A 20,213-nucleotide genomic window follows, 5' to 3' on the forward strand; every position below is an offset into this window, starting at 1 on the left:
ACTCACTACCCAGGCGTACATGAAGCCAGCTTAGCGAACTAGAACCACTACGTGGCTTGCGGCTGCCAACTTTAGGGCTTGAGTCACTTGTACTACACAGCGCCGCAATATTTATTTATTTATTAGTACCTCAAAGGCCCACTAGGGGCATTACATGAGGGGTGGGCATACATATCATTGAAAAAAAATCAGTGATGAATGATTTGAAGTATTCCAGGCCAGGATGGATGAAAGCTTCAGCGGGGAGGTCGTTCCAATCTCTTGCGGTCTGGGCGAAGAATGATTTTAGGTGCGCAGAAGTAGATGCTCGAGGTGTATGAACAGCTTTCGGATGACCGATGCGAAGTGAAAGGCGGTATGCAGGGGTGATAACGGATTGGCTGAAATGCGAATGATAAAACTTGTGGAAAAGGCAGAGTCTGGCTATTTTTCGACGGGATTCAAGGCTGGGGAGGTTAGGTTTTGTTTTCAATGCTGTTACGCTCGTATGATATGAGTAATCAGAATATACGAATCTTATCGCGCGGCTCTGGATGTACTCAAGGGTTTTGGCTAGGTTAATTTGTTGGGGGTCCCAGATTGAGCATGAATATTCAAGCTTAGGATGGACAATAGTTAAATAGGCGGACAGTTTTACGGAAGCAGGTGCCAAGCGCAAGTTACGCTTTAGATAACCAAGAACACGGTTAGCTTCGTTGGTTATGTTCATTATGTGGGTGGTCCACGAGAAATCCTGTGTTAGGCTAATACCTAAATATTTATATGAAGATGCGTGTGATATCATGGAACCGCGAAGGGTGTAATTGGGAGTAGGATACTATTGACGACGATGAAATGATACTAGCGTTGTTTTATTAACGTTTAAAGACATTAGCCAGTTTGCGCACCACTCTTTCACAAGTTTTATGTCGCACTGCAGATAGTAAGTGTCTTTGTTACATGTGATGCTCCGGTAGATGACGCAGTCGTCGGCGAACAAACGAACGGTGGAAGATAGATTACTTGGGAGGTCGTTGATGTAAATTAAAAATAGTAGAGGTCCTAAAACCGTGCCTTGAGGTACAACGGAGGTAACAGGGGAGATGGAAGATGCATGATTGTTAGCCCATACAAACTGTTGGCGGTTAGTCAAAAAATTCCGGAGCCAATCGTATACTAGTGGGTGGAGGTTTAGGCGCGAAAGTTTAAATAAGAGGCGTTGATGGGAAACTTTGTCGAAAGCTTTTTCAAAGTCTAAGAAAAGATCGTCGACGGGTGTGTTCGTGTCCATACTAGAACTGATGTCATGAGTAAAGAGGGCCAGTTGGGTAGAGCAGGATAGGTTTTTCAGGAATCCGTGTTGAGAAGGGTCAAAAAAGCTGACAGACTGCAAGAAGGTCATGATGTGTGAGTAAATTACGTGCTCCATTAATTTAGAGGGAACGCTAGTGAGGGAGATGGGACGGTAGTTCTTATTTGACGATGGGGGGGCCTTTTTTGTGTACTGGGATGATTTTCCCCACTTTCCAGTCGTGGGGTACAATACCGGACTCGAGTGATTGCTGGAAGATACGACAAAGAAGAACAGCTACAACGTTTTTAGTATTCTTGAGAACTTTTGTGTTAATTTCATCTATAGCAGCAGATGAGGTTAGTTTCATGGAATCGATCAACGCCATTATTGCGTTAGGGTCGAAAGGTATGTCAGGCATAGTAGGGTAATCAAAATGAGGATAGTCAGGCATGTCGCCTACAGGATCGTGGGTAAAATTGGATGAAAAGGTATAATTTAATGCTTCAGCCGTGTAAGTGTGTGGAATAGGTGAACAGTGTTCATCGCAAAGCGATATTGGCGGGGTTGCTTTTGGGTTTATAGCCTTCCAAAATTGCCTGGGGTTGTTGTGAAGCATATCAGGTAATGTGGATGAGATGAACAGAGAAACGGAATAGAATCATGGCTGTTATGTGAGCGGCCCCATAAAGTCGTATCACAAACTTCTTTCTTTCTTTCTTTCTTTCTTTCTTTCTTTCTTTCTTTCTTTCTTTCTTTCTTTCTTTCTTTCTTTCTTTCTTTCTTTCTTTCTTTCTTTCTTTCTTTCTTTCTTTCTTTCTTTCTTTCTTTCTTTCTTTCTTTCTTTCTTTCTTTCTTTCTTTCTTTCTTTCTTTCTTTCTTTCTTTCTTTCTTTCTTTCTTTCTTTCTTTCTTTCTTTCTTTCTTTCTTTCTTTCTTTCTTTCTTTCTTTCTTTCTTTCTTTCTTTCTTTCTTTCTTTCTTTCTCTTTTTTTCGTTCTCTCTCTTTCTTTCTTTTTGCGATTGTGGGATGTAGCCAAATCATAGAATTAACAAAACGCAGGTGTAACACTGTCGAGCGCACACAGGGGCGTTGACGCGCTCCTAAAAATTCACCTACATCGCCTATACCCCACATGCTCAAGGGACGCGTAGAAGTGCCGCTAGTACGACAGTAGAGCTTGTTAGGGTAGGCACACTAATTTAAAACAAAAATAATTTACGCTTGGGTAAGCGGACAAAACACGAGAAAAGGACCGATATTTAAAGAGGATGTTTCGAATTCATTTAAAGATATGAGAGCAAGATTTCCTTTCTGAGATAAGCGGGGTGAACTCAAAAATAACGGACACACACATGCGTCAAGGAAGCACCGGCAAATGCGCTGGTAGGAAAATGTACAGCGGACCACATGAAATCTCCTTCCGTTGGCTTAGTTAAAAAGCTCGAGCATAAGAAAGGCCATGAGAGGGGAGTTACATCAAGAATAAATTGGCATCAGGTAGTCTGGAACGTGAAAACCGAAGAGGCACTCAGTTCGCTTCTTTGGGCAAAAAAAAAAAAAATTAAATGCTCCTTGAATACGTTCTTACTGCAGGGACATTTGCCAGCAGAAAAGAATTTGAGACGTGAATAAATGCATGCCTTCTCTTCCCGTGTCTTGTCGACCGGGCAGCTTAGCCTCATCTAATCCCGCAGGAAGTCATTCGCAGAAATGAAAGGAATGGCGTCGTTGGCGGAAAGTAAAAGCCGAATGTCTCAAAGAAGCAGTGCGTCTCAATGTGACCTCTCTTTCTAATGGACTTTAATGAGGCACACAGAGACAAAAGCTCGTGAATTCGGTGCCTTTATATCTACAAGAAACGCCAACATTTCATCTTTCTTAGTGCAACATGAGGTGGTCCGTATATTTAAGGTAAAGAGAAAAAAACGAAAGCAGCGAGCGAGCCGGAACTTTCGGTAACCTCGTTGCCATCTGAAACACGATGTCAAAGTTTCTATTCAGCTCTTGTCGTGAATGCTGCTGACATAAAAGGAATGGGAGACCCGCGGCTTCAAGCGCAAAAACGAGAGCCGCCTAGCTGAGCTTTTGCCACGATACTTTAGACAATCTTTTTAGCAGCAGACACGTGAGGTTACTTTCTTCTTTTGTTTCTTCTTGGCAAGATAAAAAGAAAAAGAAGTCTAGACCTGAAATTTAACGCTGCCAAGGCTATAAGACGAGAGATTTCCTAATGATCAGGAGCAGAATATATTGGAGCTGCAGGCCTCATCGACGCAGAGTGCTCTTTTGCCCTTCTTTTTTTTTTTTTGCGGGACTGCGCACGTTACGTGAGGCCTCCGTCCTTCATCGGCAATGTTCACACCAAATATATGTTCAGCTATTTTACACAGTTGTTAATTCTATCGTCCTGTACGAACAAAACGACTTTGTGCTGGCCTAGTTCTACCTATTGAATGGCAGCAGTTTCTTGCTTACGCATGAATGAGGATGTCATTTTCTGAGGTTTTATTTTTTTTCTTTGAAACCTTTTATTGAGACGAAGTATTAAGGATATTATTAATAAACACGGGGCCAACGCGGAAAGGAAGCTTTGAGTGAAAATGAGAGACACATTTTGTTGTTTTGAGGATTTTTTTTCACTATTGCTTCTTGCTTTTTCACTTGGCGCCACCTAAGATGAAAGCCAAAAGTATAGTTCGTCTTCGACATTTTCAACTTCGAGAAAAATGCTGGAGCAAAATTTATTAACATGCAGGAACCTAAAGAGAGGACATAACCAAAAGAAAGGCCCCTCGGCGCCATGCCTGTATTCCGGGAGGATTATTCAATTCTTCCCACGGAAATTATTGTGGGAGTTTCTATATGTATGTGGAAATGTGTGAAGTAATGCAGCATCGCCTGTGGCTGAGCGAGCCTTTTATTATCAGTCGTAAAACTCATCTATATAAATCGGCAAAGATACATGCTGCTGTTTATTTTGGAACTCAATCACAAGAATTTAATAAGCAATAATTTTGCGCGCCGAAGTTTGTGCAGCTGATGTTGCGACTCGCAAATGCTCTTTCTGCAGTTAACATGCACCACAAGGAGAGAAACTCTTGTTTCGCTGCGACAGACGATTTGCTTATGGTGCTTAAAAAATGCAAATGTATTGAGCGTAAAAGAAATCCGCAGTAACTGTTGCACTCGCGGTGGGCATTTTCACCGCACCGCGACGGTATAACAAAAAGAGGGAAAGAGAAGGAGGTAACAAAGGCAGAGAAAAGGACGCATAGTAGTGAAGGGCTCCGGATTCATGGCGGCGCCCTGACGAAGCTTGAGATTTCGCCGCCATCCGCTGCAGCTGGGCCTCAGTCCGGCGACCTAATTCTTAGCAGCCGAATTCCAATACCACTGGACCACAACGGCTGGAAAAAGCGGCCGTAACCATCCAAAAAAGTTTTATTAAGGTCACACGTCAACGTAGAAGGAGAGCGATGAACAAGCGATAACACTGTTCAGACGACGGACTCACGAATAATGCAAATGTAATGTGTATATATATATATATATATATATATATATATATATATATATATATATGAGAGAAGCCAACAGCCAGAGAAATCAAGGGACACAGGGGATTTTGAATTTATTTATTTATGTTGTGCTGTTGTCAATTTAGAATATTACTCAGTATGTTATCGCTTAAAGCTAATTGATTAGAAAAGCAGAAGAAAAACAATCTCATGCCGCCGGTCGGATCCGAACCCACGACCTCCGAATTACGCGTCCGGTGCGTTACCCCTGAGCTACGGCGACGGCTGTCAAATCTTCTGCTTTTGGGGGTATTTATGTTTACAAATAACCTAACTCTGAGAGTGTTCATCAGCGCCACTCACGTTCTTAAGCGGCGGACGTAGGACGTCCTGAGTTACCACTGATGTGACGTAGAACGTCATCGAACGGCGAGGGTGGAAGCTGTGTGAGAACCTTCTTATGCTTCCTGCTTCCACAGCGCTCAAGGTATGTATACTGCTAAACCCTGCTACAAATCCGAAAGTACCTTAAAAACGCACTGCTATTCTGAACACAAACTCGCAGAACAGAAAAATGAATGCACTACGTCTTAAGCTTTGTCGTGGTCGTAAAGACAGAAATCATTACGATTTTTCTTTTGACGACCTTTCCTTGTTTTGCCATCACCGGGAAGTTCTTCTGTGCCATCGCCGGGAAGTCCTTCACTCGCCGTTATTTTAACCCACTCAAGCAGTATTTGACAGGTGCTGTTTAATTATCCTGATTATTCTTCTTAATCACTTCCAAGGCAGAATGTCTCGAAAACAAAATGCAAATGGATTGGAAACGACGGACTGAACGGCCAACAGCTGTACTTCAGCAGGCGTCGTCACGTGTTGCGGAAACCGCGAATGGTGGTCTGACCTTGTCACGCTATTCGCCGATTTCAGGCACTGCAGCTGCGAATGTTTTACAAGACAAGCAAATGGAGAAAAACATCGAATTCTTAGTCGGCTCGTGTGAATCCCAGGGTGCTTCGACAGGGCGCATATATAAGGGCCGACCATTCTCCCTGCTGACAACGCCAGCGAAGATGAAGACGTCTACCGTTCTCGTGCTCGGGCTTCTCGTCCTTGCCATTGTTGCCTGCTGCGACGCCGAAGGTAGGTGTCTGTTCTGTTGCTTTCTAAATTGAATTTTATTTTGAACTGGAGAAAATCCGCGAGCGTGAGTCATGAACTTCCATACCCGTCTGATGGATTCATCAGCGCATACAGACCGCCGCCTGGCAGAGGAGAGAAAGAGAAAAGAAACAACAACTTTATTTTAACGCAGCAATACCCTGGCCCAAACATGTCTTGGTCTACGGTAACCAAGTCCAACTGGTCCGTCTGCCGGTCGGAGGCTAGCCAAGCCCGCCACGTTGAGGGAAAAAGGTATTAGAAAAGAGGGGACTGAATGGCGACGGGGAAGGAGGGAAGGCAATGTTACATATTAGCATAGGATTCAGGACAATTCTGGCAAGCGGGATAGTGTCGGATAAGGTAGATATAAGAAAGGGCAGGAGAAAGATGTGTATTAGGCGCATGCGTCAAAGAATAAGTAGTATAGTGGCGGTGAGAGATTTGTCCGGAACAGGAAGTGTACGAAGTGTTTCTCCAATGCTCTCATAGTAAACATTTATTTTTTGTTTGTAGATGAGTGTAGTGTCACACGTGGTGGATAAGGCCAAGGAATCACAGGCGGCCGGTGCTTTCCTTAATTGCAAGAAACGTTGCGTCATTGTATGACTTACGAAAGGGTTCTCAGGATGCCAGTGCAGCTAATGAACAAACGAACCGAAGCGCTAGAAGCAAAAAATTCGCAAGTACAATACTAAAACGTACCTCATGAGTTGAACTCGTACCTTGCTCTCGCGCACGAAAAAAAAAAAATGAGATCTCACGACAACAATTCTCGGTAGTGCAATTATACGTACAACGTATCGGTCATGAGGTACGCGTGAAGTACGCGCAATGAACGCAAGAATGACATGCATTGTTCACATACGACCCATGGCGATGGCATAGCGTGCACTGAAACCATGTGTGCAGAAACTCTGTTTTCGAGATACATACGTCCTTTACAGACTTTACACACAGCTGATGGCCAGAGGGTTAAATGATTCGCTCTGCAGTGGACGCGCTGTTTGCAAGGAAAAAAAATTTGCGAAAAATTCCAGCGCTAAGTTTTTGCTACTTGCTCTGAATGGGTGAATTCACGGCGCCAAGAAATCACTGTGCACCATATTCTAACTTGAAGCAAAATAAAATGTCTGTTGGCAGCCTGCAACTCTGGAAAAGTATCATAAATATCAATCGCCATGTTTCTATTCCTGTAAAGTATCTTTTGTGTTCTTGTAGTTAAGAGCTTCCAATTAACTTTGAACAATTACTATTTTTTTAACCTGTGCCGAATCCTTATTACGTGCGCCCTTTCGAGTCCCGGTGCTATGGAAACACAGCTTCCGGTAACCGGGCATCGAACTAGCGATGTCGTGTTCAGCAGCAGAATGCCTCAATGCTGTGTAACCTCTGAGGTCCTATATCAGATTCCTCATGACTTGTTCTGCACTCAGAGGCTGCTGGCGATGACAAACACGGCCACCTAAACCAAGGCCTGACCAGACAACGCAGATCCGAAGACGAGGAGCCCGGCGCGAAGGGCCGCAAGATAGCGGCTGAGAAGTCCGGAGGTAAAGCTGGCGGAAAGGGCAAAGGAAAAGGCAAAGGAAAGGGTAAGAAAGAAGATGGTGACGAAGAGTGAGCGAAGCCTGTGCCGTCGTTCGGCCAATGAAGTTGCACCACTTTCGGGCTTTTGGTCTATGCATTCTATGAAAAATGAAGCGAAAGTGAAATAAAATTCATGTTTTTACTTTTTAAGTTTGGTGAGTCCTGTAAGCCTTTATCCCGGGAGCTCAAATGTAAGTTTAGTTGGCCTCGATGGAAAAGGAAAGACGCGGCGTCTCAGTCAGTCATTTTCAAAGGCAGAAATTTTGCAGTAAAACAAACTGTTCAAGGTGCGGACCAACATCGCTGCACACTCTTGCCCACAACACGCTTGGAGATGCCCATGTCCCGAACTCCTTTTACTGGCCGCCACCCTTTACGTCCACCGTCTCTGACGCTGACAAACCGTCGATTTTTACTGGCTTGTAAGACTGCAACAAAGAAATTTCAACTTGATTGAAGCTGAAGCGTAGCGATGAGTTACCACATTATTTCAGTGGAAAGTTATGTTTCAATACTGCCAAATTAGATTAGGCCTTCCAAAAAACCGTGGCTTCAGTGACTCGGAACGTTGTTGAAATTCGCGTCTGCATAGAAGTACATATTTTTCTCTGTTCACGCGCGCGAGACCGCAGCGTTTGTGTTCAAGACAACAGCACGCCATTAGCGGCGCCAGTGTTTGCATGCTGTAGAGCCGCCTACCGACACTGTAAGGTTACTGTTCAATTTAGCGCAGAATATGACTGAGGTAACCATAAAGTTGCATTAATATGCAACGCGAGGTAAGTGCCTTTCTGTGCTACGCTATCTTGCGACCACGAATGGCCGATTATCATATTTTCCTCGTTACTCTAAGCAAGCAACAGCAGTGTGCGCGATATTTTCAGTCGCAGTTGGACGTCTGCTTCAATGCAAGACTACTCCGACGAAATATGCTTCCAGTTATTGACTTCGGCGTCCTACGTCTCATTTTCAATACATTATTTAACATTACATCTGTATTTATTAGCTGTTATCTCCTTTTTGTTTGCGGGAACAACCAGCTGGCTTCTGCGTATTATGGCATAAGCGTTGCTCGTCAGCCCAGATCACTTAAGTGTCCCTCTTCGACGCATTACGAGAGTGCCCGCCCTGATTTCGCAAACAGGAAAGCGCAGCTCTCTAGACATGAAAGATTCCCGCTTATCGTTGCCGCGGGCTCAACGAGACCAGAAGTCGTACATATTACTTTCATGCCCCTCCGAGTCTCTGTTTGGAGCACGCCTAGAGGAGGCATGCATTTTGCGCGAGGACCATATGCAACAGGAAGCGCTTTGGCGCCATCATGATTTGGCGAGTCATGTGTGCGCGGGATACCGAAAATAAAGTACCGAGACCCGCTCGACAAAGCATATAGCACATAGCTTGCTGGTCTTGTTTTCACTCGGCTTGCCCGCCTCTCATGGACATCAGAGAGCGGGGAGCCTAGCACTCCAGAGACGTCCATTTGCGGACGCTCGCACAACAGGTGGACTCTTTGCCTTGGAGGTGGGCGCGGGTTTGCGCGAGGTGAATTACCCGCTTCGCATGTCTGCTGGAGGAGAGGCATGCGCTGTGCGAGTGGCGACGCCGAGGTACAGCGGGCCACTCTGTCTTCAAAGTTTCATGGGCGTGTGCGCTGAGGCACTTACGAGCATACGCTGACTGCTGCGCGGCTCTCCAGTGGTCAGAGTGCGACCCGCGAGGGGCTACAATATTTAGAGAGCGCGCCGCGTAGTCGATGCGAAAGCGGCGGCCGTCTGGGCTCCGTGGAGACGCCGGAATGCCACTCACTGCGACACTGGCCGCTGCTGCGCAGACTTGCCTAGGATGCCTTCCTTCACCGACGCCCTCGGAAGGTGACGCCGCGAAACGTGTCTTTGTTGTAGGCAGACATTTGGAGAAAAGGCCAGAGGCGAACCTACCCTGACCAAGGGGTTTATGCGCGCGAATTGGGGCCTGTTCTAAGCGAGAAAATCAGCAACCCCACAATGGTATTTTGTTGTTTCTCAGCTGTTGCTTTCTCAGTCAACTGATGACACTGCTTCGCTAAGAAACTCGGGGGACGAGATGCAAATAATTATGGAAGACCTAGAGTAGCAAAGCGCACGGTGGATCTAAAAAATATTATGAAGAAAATTAATGTAATATGGAACATTGTCTGAAGCAAACAACATCTTACGATAGGCAGCGAAGCGTTGAAAGTGGTGAAGGAGTGCATTTAATTAGAATAGGTAATGGCCACAGATCCGGATCGCGAGTATAAAATAATTAGGAGAATAACAATGAGGTGCAGTATATTTAGAGGATACCCTCAGATCACGAATGGCAGCTAAGCAGTATCCTTCAAGATGGAAGTATACAACAGCTACATCCTGCCGTTGCTCATCTATGGAACGGAAACATGGAAGCTGACGAAAAGGTTTGAACTTTAAATTCAGGAACAACGCCGCAAGTTATGGAAAGAACGCTCTAAGCTCCGCCTTAAGAATATGACGAGATAGCATAGTGGGTTAATTCCAATATATGCCGAATATCATTCTGTACTTTCCATTCACAGGCCCCTCGGAGTCCTCATACCACTCCTGGCGCCGTGGTGCAGCAGTTAAGCGATGCGCCACTGCCCTGCGATGGCAGGTGCTCCCAGTGGTTCCCAGTGGTGGGCCTTGTGCGGCCCAAGTTGATCTTCCCGAGTGACCAATCAATAAATTAACTGCCACCTTTCATGGCGGGCAGTTTTCTCACTATTTGGTGAGCCGGTTGTGATGACGCCGCATGGTCACGTGACCTAGGTGACCCACCTGCCTCCTATAGGTTGCTCTCTGGGGACCACCTGTCAGAGTCATTTTGCAGAAACGGCGACACCCGGTTTCACCTAGCAGAGAGAAGCTGTCGGTTAAAAAAATCACAGGTGTAACGTTAAGGGGCACAAGAGAGCAGTGTGGTTCAAGGAACAAACCCGAGTTAATGGTATTCTAGTCAAAATCAAGAAGAAATGAGCACGAAGAGGGCATGTAAGGCGAAGAAAACATAACCGATGGCCGTTTGTATAGCGGACTTGATCCCCACGCAAAGCAAGCGTAGAAACTACAGAACATCAGGTGGGCGGTTGAAAATAGGAACTTTGAAGGAACAGGGGGCCACGTTTGGCCCAGGAGATGGTTAACTGAAGAAGTCTTTCTCCTGCAGCGGGCGTAGTCAGGGTGATGACGATCATGAAATCACAATTTTAGACATCGCACAGTGGCATTCAAAATTCTCCAGTCATTCATCTTCACATTTATAAAAGCTTCAATGCCGTCAAAGTGCGTGTTGAGCCAATTATGAGCGGTTCTGCACAACGAATAGAATCTCAGAGGCACTGTTTCGCGGGCAATTGTGGCCAGATGACAATTAATATTCGTCCAGATGTACCTGTCTGGAAGCATCTTTTATCAAATACAAGGTCATAATTTTCATATTACGTTGTTGAGACGGCTGTCTTACTTACGGGAGCGTTTATGCACAAATATAAGAAACTTAGGCAGCAATCTTATATGCAAATCACCCCTATCATTTCTTTCTATCGCTCACTACTTTCTTCCCCTCTTCCTCTCCCATCCCTATCTTTTTACTCAGGATAATCGCGGTTCAGAACCTTCAGGTTTCGATGGTAAATGCCGCGGTTAGCAACATCTTTTCCTTACATTGTTATTTTATTAATAAAGAGCTACTAATACTAATAATGGTAGTAAACCAGTAGATAAATACATTTTCTGTTCTTAGTTCAAATAATTGTTCATAAAACCAAAGTCATGAGCAACTTGTCTCTCTCTTTGTTTTGCTTGCATCCTTTGTGTCTGTGAAGTAGAACTAGCGAAGCCAGAAACATACGTACTCCATGCTGTCTCATACTGTCCTGGGCAGTGATTTTTGAACTGCAGCCTATTCTTGTCTCCAGAAAATCAACGCCGCGTGCTTTGACTGTTAATCCAGTGAAATCAAAGAGAAAGCTTATTAATGATTTTAGTTCTCTGTTATATTTTATTTTCATACTGCCTTACGCTTTCTTTGGAATCTTCATCCTTATGGACGTTAGGTCAATTTATATTGCTTTTTGCTACCTTATGTCCCAGAGCAAGACGTTTTGATGTCATAGCAACAAGCCCTCTCATTCGGCTTCAACCTGCCTTTTTTTTTTCTCCGTCATTGTTGACGTGCAAATACGTTGATCTTCTGAGAACTCTGCTACGTGCAAGACACAAGAGCTCCAGAAAGAGTAAATAAAACAGCCTACTGCAGCTTTACACTCCTTACAAACGCACTTATGGACATCTGTGCCAAAAGCTTTCGCGCAGTGTTCCTTTTTAAAAACTGTCTTTACTTTTAATCTATTCCGTTCAATGCGGCGCATGTGAGTAAAAGTAGACAGCCTTGATCCTTAGATAGCCAGTAGTAGAAAAAACAAGACGGTGCATTACTACGAGCATGTAGCGCAAACTGCGGCGTGCATTACAGCGTGTAGCGGGTAGTGTAAGAGAGACGTAAGTGTAAGTGTATTAGAGAGATGTAGTGTAAGAGATTGTGCCATCATACTAACGCACACTAACCACTTGCATGACTCACACCATTTATTAGCGGCCTCCATTTCGTGAGTAGTGAATGTCTCTGCGAGCGCTTGCTCGCAGAGCAGAACATCTGCTCTGGTGAGCGTGCTTTCTAGTCATTCGCGCAGGAGACATACAGAACCAGAGGCAGAGGATTTCTCTGCCACTATGACTAGCACATTGCGTGCTTTTGTGTAGCTCACATTTTCCTTCCAACGCAAAAGATAAAATAAAACGCAATATACAAGAAACAAGCCCCTTTCGGAGAACAAAAGACGCACGTTCAGAGAGAAAGGAGGTGCATGGCACGGCAGGGCGTCAATACCTCGCACGCTGAAGCTCGGTCCGCTCACGGCAGAGCCATTTCTGGTCGGAATCTCCCGCTTAGCGGCGGCGCAGGCGGTGGTGGTCTGGTCGCCCTCGGCTTTATCGCTTTCCCGCCTCTTCTGTTCCCCACTGGGCGCCCCTCGCTCGAAGGCGTTGCATGCGCTCTGGGCCTATATTGATTCCGTGCGCGGCCTGCGGAGAAGAGACGCTGACCCACATCGGCTGTGCGCCGTGCTCTGTTTAAGCTCTGCTCTCTGCAACTGGAGGCGGAAGGCAGAGATGCGCTCTGTCCGTTGACGCTCTATCCGTCCTGCGGTGTCTCCCCAGCGCTATGGTGAACAGTATTGCCCTGTTTACGCTTGGCTGCGCTGTCAGTTTAGGTTTTATTACGTCGCATAGCCCCGCGCCCTTCCGGCATCAGTCGCGGAGAAACTGCAGCCCATCTGCAGTCTAGTGTCACGAATAGTTGATTGTCCTGGGACCTAATGGCTGAAATGTGGTGGGCGGTTGCAACAATACATTTGGGGTATGGATCGAAATCTTTACACAACGCGAGTACTTACAGGCTTACTCAACCTTCAGGGGAAAAATGCTCTACATAGCGAGATCCATGAGTCACTTCCTTCTTACAACAACAACACCCTCCCTTATAAATGTGTTATATTTATTTTAGAGCGAGAGATAGGGAGTATAAAGTGACAGAAGAACGGAAAGTCATGCAGATTAATTAAAGTTACTGTAAATCTGACGGATTGAATGGAGTAGTGTTATGTTTACGGTGATGTTCGACGTTTCGAAAATTTTCATTTTGCCTGCCGACGACAGTAAACGTGCGACCAGCACAAATCTCTGCTGTTGTTCCTTATGCCTACAAAACTAGATTGCACGTGCCGTGGTTTTGTCTTTATATAATTAACATAATTAGAAATAGATCAAATCTACTTTCTGCGAACGTAACAGTACTGTCACACCATTTCGCTCCTACGTTTCTCCACGCACCATTAAACGCCGACACAATCATCTATGATAACGTGCCAACATTATATGCTTCCGGCATTCTCATCCCAAACGACTACTGTCGCGGTTAACCCTCTCTTTCTTTAGTCTTTTGATGCAAAATTATTGTTTCGGGAGGCAAAAGCGTGAAAGCTGCCTGTGCCACGCCAGTTTTCTGCCTTCTTTATTAGCAAGTTATGACTATTACGTGACACTGTTTTTATCCCAGCGCCTGCGCGTGTGACGTGTTATAACGTTTAGTGATGAGCATAGAGGCCGTCCTAAATTGCGCGCACTAAAGAGAACGTAGGCGTGGCGTATTCTCGTTCACAGGCGCAACACGCGGGAAATGTACAGAGAGGGAAGCAGTGCGCATCATAACGAAAATGTGGCTGATTCCATTAGCCAGTGGTGCTGAGAATAAGGGAAACTGCGCGCAGTAAATCAAGCGGAATACTCTTGCAGTCTCTCCCTAGCCATTATTCCCCTTGTTGCTGCAGGAGTGCCGCTGCTTTTCTAGAGAGTGCCTCTACTTCCGCATGAAAAGTTGCTCTCGTGACTGGGATGACCCGCTCTTCCTGCGGTTATAGCGTGCTCATTAAGACCACCGAGAAAAAAAAACCTCTAATTTATTAGAGAAAGGTAACCCCTCCCTCCCCTAGAAATGTGCGGCAAACTTGTGCCCTTTTTATGAAGAAGAAACTTATCTTCTCGCTCGTTGAAAGACTTCAAAACTTTAAGTTCTTTTTATGTAGCGTTACAAATCTCATATCAAAACTTAATCATGACCTGAACAATCTTCTATCTTGGTGCAATCAACACAGTTTGACCATCAATTCTAGCAAAACGAAGTTCGTTGTTTTCAGCTCGCATCAACGGCAGTCACTTTCCATTCCTCCTGTCTCAATCGGTCAGTATCTAATAGAAGCTAGCGATTTCGCCTTATTTCTGGGTGTGCATTTGGACAGCAATCTAAAGTTTCACAAACACATAACCAGTATAAAGAAAAAAATGGCATACGGTTTGAGAATCCTTATTAAAGCTCGTTCGTATTTTTCTAACAGTACATTAATATCATTATATTATGCATTTATACATCCACACATCAGTTACTGTATAGTATGTTGGGGAACCACGTATGCTACTCATCTAAGATCATTGCAGATAATTCAAAATCAAGCCATTCGTATACTTACCTACAGTTCTTATTACACTGATGCAGCCTTCATTCTTCAGGATCATAACATCCTCTCCGTATCACAGCTTGTTAGATATTCTCTTGGCATTCTCATGTACAAACTTGTCAACAATCTAATCGCTCTTCCTCTCATACCACAGTGTTATCTTGTAAACGCCAACATAACTCGGTTCGCACTCAATAACAATATTGTTCTACCTAAAGTACGCACCAATTACGGGAAACAGGCAATTCATTTCTCATCAGTTGCTGTTTGGAACACTATACCGATAGAACTAAAAAATGCTCCTTCAATTTTCAACTTTAAAGCACACTTTAAAAGATCAATACTTAGCAATGAGCCCTAATTCTGATTAATTTGTTTTCATTTCTTCCTACATGCATTTTGCACTGCTTCATGATCTTCATTATAATTCAGTACGACATCAGCTTGCTTAGTTATGTACAACTTTATATGTTTCGGTGGTCCTTTTTAATAACTTTTATTTCTCTCCCATGTGTCTGCTTTAATTGTATCTCATACGTGTATATTCTGTTTTGTTTATTTATCTGATCTGTCGTATGCTGTTAAATGTTTTACTAGATGTATTTAATCAGGAGGTCCCATTACAGTCTCTGACTTCGGGACCTCCTTCTGCATAATAAGCTGTACTCTAAAAATGTATCAAGAAATAAAGACTGATTCTGATTCTGATTCTGATTCTGATTCTGATAAAATCTATGCAGTTGATGTCCTAGCGTTGCTTGTATGGTCAGGTTTGCTACGAGAATCTGCATTCATTAGCACTAACCATTTACAGGAGAGGTTTACCTCTATGCATGTCTTCTGTTCAGGAATGAAAGAACATTATCAGCCTCGTCGTAGTGCTAAGGTTTCCTTCTAAAGGCACTTCTAAATAAATAAAGAAGAACACGGTGAAAAGAGACGCGGAAAATGCATTTGCTGCGCCGACTTTATCTTCGTGCAGCATGTCTACTAATGGATACCTGCATTATGCCGAGGCGCTCTAACAAATTCGAGAGAGTATTATACATCCATCGGCAGTAATGACACTTGGATCATTACTTGCGGTTGTCAGATGTTAGAGCAAATAAAGTTAATTAAAACTGTGGCGCCCGGGCGAATATTTTCTAGCAGGAACGGGAATCAGATAGAGCTCCTCAAGGCGAAGACCCCATCCGACTAGCAGCGGTTAATATTTGCCCTCAATTATGAACAGCTTGGCAAATAGTAAGATAATCAGCTAGCTCGCCAACTCTGCGTCCCGCGCAATCTGCGCTATTGAACTTCGAAACCACGAAAATTACTGACGTTCGACGGGTTTTGACTTGACGAGTAGCTATTTCGTTCAGGAAGTGCGAGTCCGTAATAAATCTACGTTGTTGATGGTGACATTGATGAAATCTTTGCTTTGACTTTGGAAATCGATTGTGTGTGGTGGACGCCTCATCCAAATAATACAGACAGGCTGAATGTAAGAGTAGTTGATACACAATTATTGACTGCTTGATTTGAAAAAAGAAAGAAAGGGACTCCCTTTATGCCCGAGATATAATTGGCATTCTAGAAAAAGGCTCTCCCTATAATCACGCTACCAGGGATCCCCTAACGTGGACCAAAACCTTAGTACAATAGCGTTCTTGCATTTTCCCCAAATTGAAGCGGGACCAGCGAAGCCGATTCGAGAGCGAACCCATACTGGCACTGATCCACTATCGTCGCAGAATGTTCAATTGGGAGCGCAAATTTTGCTTAGCGCCAAATGCACTTCTATTCTTCCGCTATTTCTCCATCCGAACTGAAATAATATTCCAATTTCTTTTGAAGTTGACCCCGCGTTTCGGCATTACGATTTAAAAATACGCACTTCAGAAAGGATGCTTTCTGATTGCTTGCAAAAAAGGAGCGATAAAAACGCCTTCGCCTTTCTTAAATCGTTCGAGGTGTCAAAGAAGCTCATCCCCCGTTAGCGGTTAAAAATTAATCGCTACGAATTTAAATAAAGAAAAGCTGTGTGAGGTTGCCTGAATGCTTTGCCATGAGGTTTACCTTGTAAACTGTGGAAAAAAATCACCACAAGACACTTCCTCTTAATTGTTTACAGTGCACGTTAAAGAACCCCAGGTAGTCGAAATTTCCGGAGCTCTTCGCTATACGGTGTCCCCCATAGCTTGAGTCGCTTTGGGACGTTAAACCCCGCTAAACCATCAACTCTTGTCTGATGTCTATTACGGTTCCTGCTCTAAATTAGCGATTATTGAAGATCCAAACAGCAGCATAACGCCGAAATTCACATAGTATGAAAATGTGTTCTAATCTATATTTGAGGCCAACCATTCGTGTGAAACCAGGGGCACGAGAGCTTTTCGAAACTCTCAACACCGTGAGCCAATCCCTTGCATTATGTAGGCGTAGCTGGTTCTTCATAGCACCATCAGGAGTTGCCTTATTGAACATTTAAAGTTTCATTACTCGCGCATAAGATTACAGAAGGCGCGGCGTACTGTAGTCTTCGAAAATAAGTCTCATATCATGTCCCTCCCTTTTATATGGTCGTAGAAGAGATCAGATTAGTAAAATAATAAAAAAAAATCACTGAATAATTTATTACCAGAGCATGCCTGCAACGCAGTGTCGCGTGTAATTAAATTCCGTCTACATAGCACATGAGGACGGCTCTCGTACCCACAGCTCCAAAATCAAAAGGTCGCCGCCGGCGCTCCGGCACGTGCCATTCTGTAACTCATCAAATCTTCAGCGTCCGTTCTCGAGGCTTCCGCCAGCAGATTTATTCATTCCAACAACGTAGGCAAACGACCCGTGACTAGACACTCGACTTTTCCGCAGCATCAGCGCATACGACGAACCCTTGAGAAGTAGCGCCTTCATCGCCAATCAGCGCCTCTAAAAGGAGGCGGCTCGCCAAAACCGATGACGCCCACCACATCAGCCTCCGTGTCGATCCGACGCGACGAGAGGTAATACCTAATTTCAACAACGCTCCCGGATTGCGGCTTCTGCGGTGTTTGCGCGCGCGACCGCTGCATCGCGAAGCGGCGGGAAAGAGCTGTAGCTGGAGAGGAGTGTTGGGGGGAGAAGGGATTTGGTAAGCTGATGCTTGTTGCTCTACCCTTTAAAGTCCCACAAAAGAAGAAGAGGACAGAGATGGGAAGGGAGAGCGGGGATTCGCTGAATAATAGACGGCTTCGTGCGCAAACAGGGCCGGGAGCGAAAAAACGCTGATCTCTCCTGTGCCGCCGGTTGTTGTGCACGGGCCGGAATACGATGCGCCGAGTCGGTTCATTTCTGAAAAGCCACCACAACGATGCCGGGACGGCGGTAGCAGCACGAGTCTTGTTAGGAAGAGGACGTTGATAAAAGAAAAATGGGAGAAGAGGGGCAGAAAAACGAAGATGTGCACGCCAGTCAGTGTGGTCGGCGAGGGCACACGGCTGAACAAATAACGGAAGAAAGGAAGAGACGAAAGGTGAAAAGAGAGTGAGAGGGGGGGGGGGGGAGGGGGCGAGGGAAGTGCTTGAGAGAACGGCGTGCCTGATCCAATAAAGAAGCGAGGCCGGAACGAGCGTCGTGCGACTCGTACCGGAGGGGGCACAGCGCAGCAGGAGCAAGGGCAGGTAGGTCCATGCTGAATCAGTCCAATTCAGGTCGGATTCTACACACACACACACAGTGCGAGCGAGCGAGCGCTCGGTGAACGCGGCCCCTTTTACCCGGCGTCGAGGGACGGAGCCCGGATTAAAGAGCCACGAAGATGATGACAAAAAAATACGAAACTGGGCAGAGGTCTGTGCTCGACAGAACAAAACAGGAAGCATAAGAGCGAAAAAAAAAGAAAGATGACGGCGTCGCCGAAGATTGAAGAGCAAGCTCTATTTTCTTCTTGTTGTTACATACGCGAGATTTTACTGCTGACTCGCTGAAGTTTGCTCTAAGAGACGCAGTGCGCATGACATTTGTTACCGCGTGTTTGACATCGTGTTCCCCGTGCACGTCATCTGCGAACAAGCACGCTTACGTGCGAACTGCTAGTGGCGTTTTGTAATGCTCTCTCTAAAATTACACGGTGGTTCGTTTCATCACACCAACATCACGAAGAAAATATCGGAAGTAGAAGCATGATCCCTAGCATTACTTGACGATAACATTAATATCATCCCGTCTCACTAAAGGAGGTGGTACGCAAAAGCATGCAATGTGGCCTCCAGTAAAGATCAATTCTATAATACAAATGCATAATACAAATAATTCATTCCACTACTTCAATAGGCGACAAGGAAAACCAGCTTCTTGACCCTATTTTAAAAGTTACGTGTGTATTTTATGCAGAACCACTCTAGCATGACTTAGGAAGGAGAAATCAATACACTTAGAAATCAGGCGAGAAAGAAGGATAATCGGACAGGGGACAAGAAAGAAGGAAATTCAGCTGGTAAGAATAAAGTCAAAGGTCACTAATAGAAAATAATCACTTTCTAGAGCAGCTTAGAACGAATTGCTGAGCGAATACTGCGATGCATAAATGTGGACTGATTCGAACTACTTAAAGAAGCAATGTGCTGTTTCTACTGAGTTCAGAATTTCGATAAGGAGGGACACAGCGGAACTGAATTATAGATGAATACATCGCTTAAGTGAACTTTTCCTCGGGTGTCGCACTCGTCGTTCCGTCTGGCTGAGCTGACTTCCTGACCAAGAGCATAGCGCAGTAGGATAGACACCATGATCGCGCCCGGGGTTATTTACACTACCACTGAATATGACATTCGAAATCGCATATATTCCCGCGGTATGACTCAAAGAAGAACCGTAGCTCTCTATTGCTAGCTAAAAGACGCTCGCAGCTTCGTCCGCGGTGGCAAGCATTTCACCTCTTTTTTTCATTCGCTCCATTCGGAGGCTTTTTTTGCCTGAACCTTCGAGTCATGATGTCGCGCTGCTTTTACGCCAGCCAGTCGCTACAGCGATCCGCTTCGTTTCATCGAGTTTGACGACTGGCGGCCCCGAAGTTCGCCTTTAGGGGGTATCGCGGATGCCCGCATTAATAAAGAATGCTCGTCTTTTTCCAGACCGAGGAGATTACTGCCGTTTCGAGATGGCCCAAGCATTTCCTTGGCAGCCGAGTGGGCTCTGAAAGCGGTCTCGCTTATGCGCGCCAGTGCTCCGAAGAGCCGAAGCTCCTGGCAACACGCTAATTTATTGAAAGCGAGGTCGACTTCTTTCGGTGCATATCTTGGGGCTTTGCTGGCGAGGATTAGGAACGGCGACGCACTAAAGATACAAAGCACGGCTGGGCGCTTGGCGAAGGAAGTTGTCTCGCCGTCCCGACGAAGGCAGATTGTGCATTTTCATAATTTCGTAGCTTGATATATCCCTGCAGGAGTGTGTAGCGAGAAGGTGAGCACGCAAGCAGAGTAAAAAGGCCATTTAGAACATATACGCTGCATGACGACGTGCGCCCGTCCACTGTTTTTTGCAGCAGTTTCACCTCCCCCCATCGCCCATATTTCTCACGATTCCTCTTATTAGGC

At 45.1% G+C, this 20,213-nt stretch overlaps 1 protein-coding gene and 1 long non-coding RNA gene across 3 annotated transcripts in view; one reads left to right on the plus strand and one right to left on the minus strand.

The window, feature by feature from the left end:
• Positions 1-20,213, minus strand: part of LOC149341642 (ras-specific guanine nucleotide-releasing factor 2-like) — a 303,695-nt gene that overhangs the window by 124,035 nt on the left and 159,447 nt on the right. The window lies entirely within an intron of this gene.
• Positions 5,814-7,691, plus strand: LOC149341643 (uncharacterized). Its single transcript, XR_016282645.1, has 2 exons — positions 5,814-5,933; positions 7,388-7,691. It is a non-coding gene; the product is annotated as an uncharacterized LOC149341643 (long non-coding RNA).

Source organism: Amblyomma mixtum, chromosome 5 (assembly GCF_055824585.1).
Source record: "Amblyomma mixtum isolate Tamu chromosome 5, ASM5582458v1, whole genome shotgun sequence".
Lineage (NCBI taxonomy): Eukaryota > Metazoa > Arthropoda > Arachnida > Ixodida > Ixodidae > Amblyomma > Amblyomma mixtum.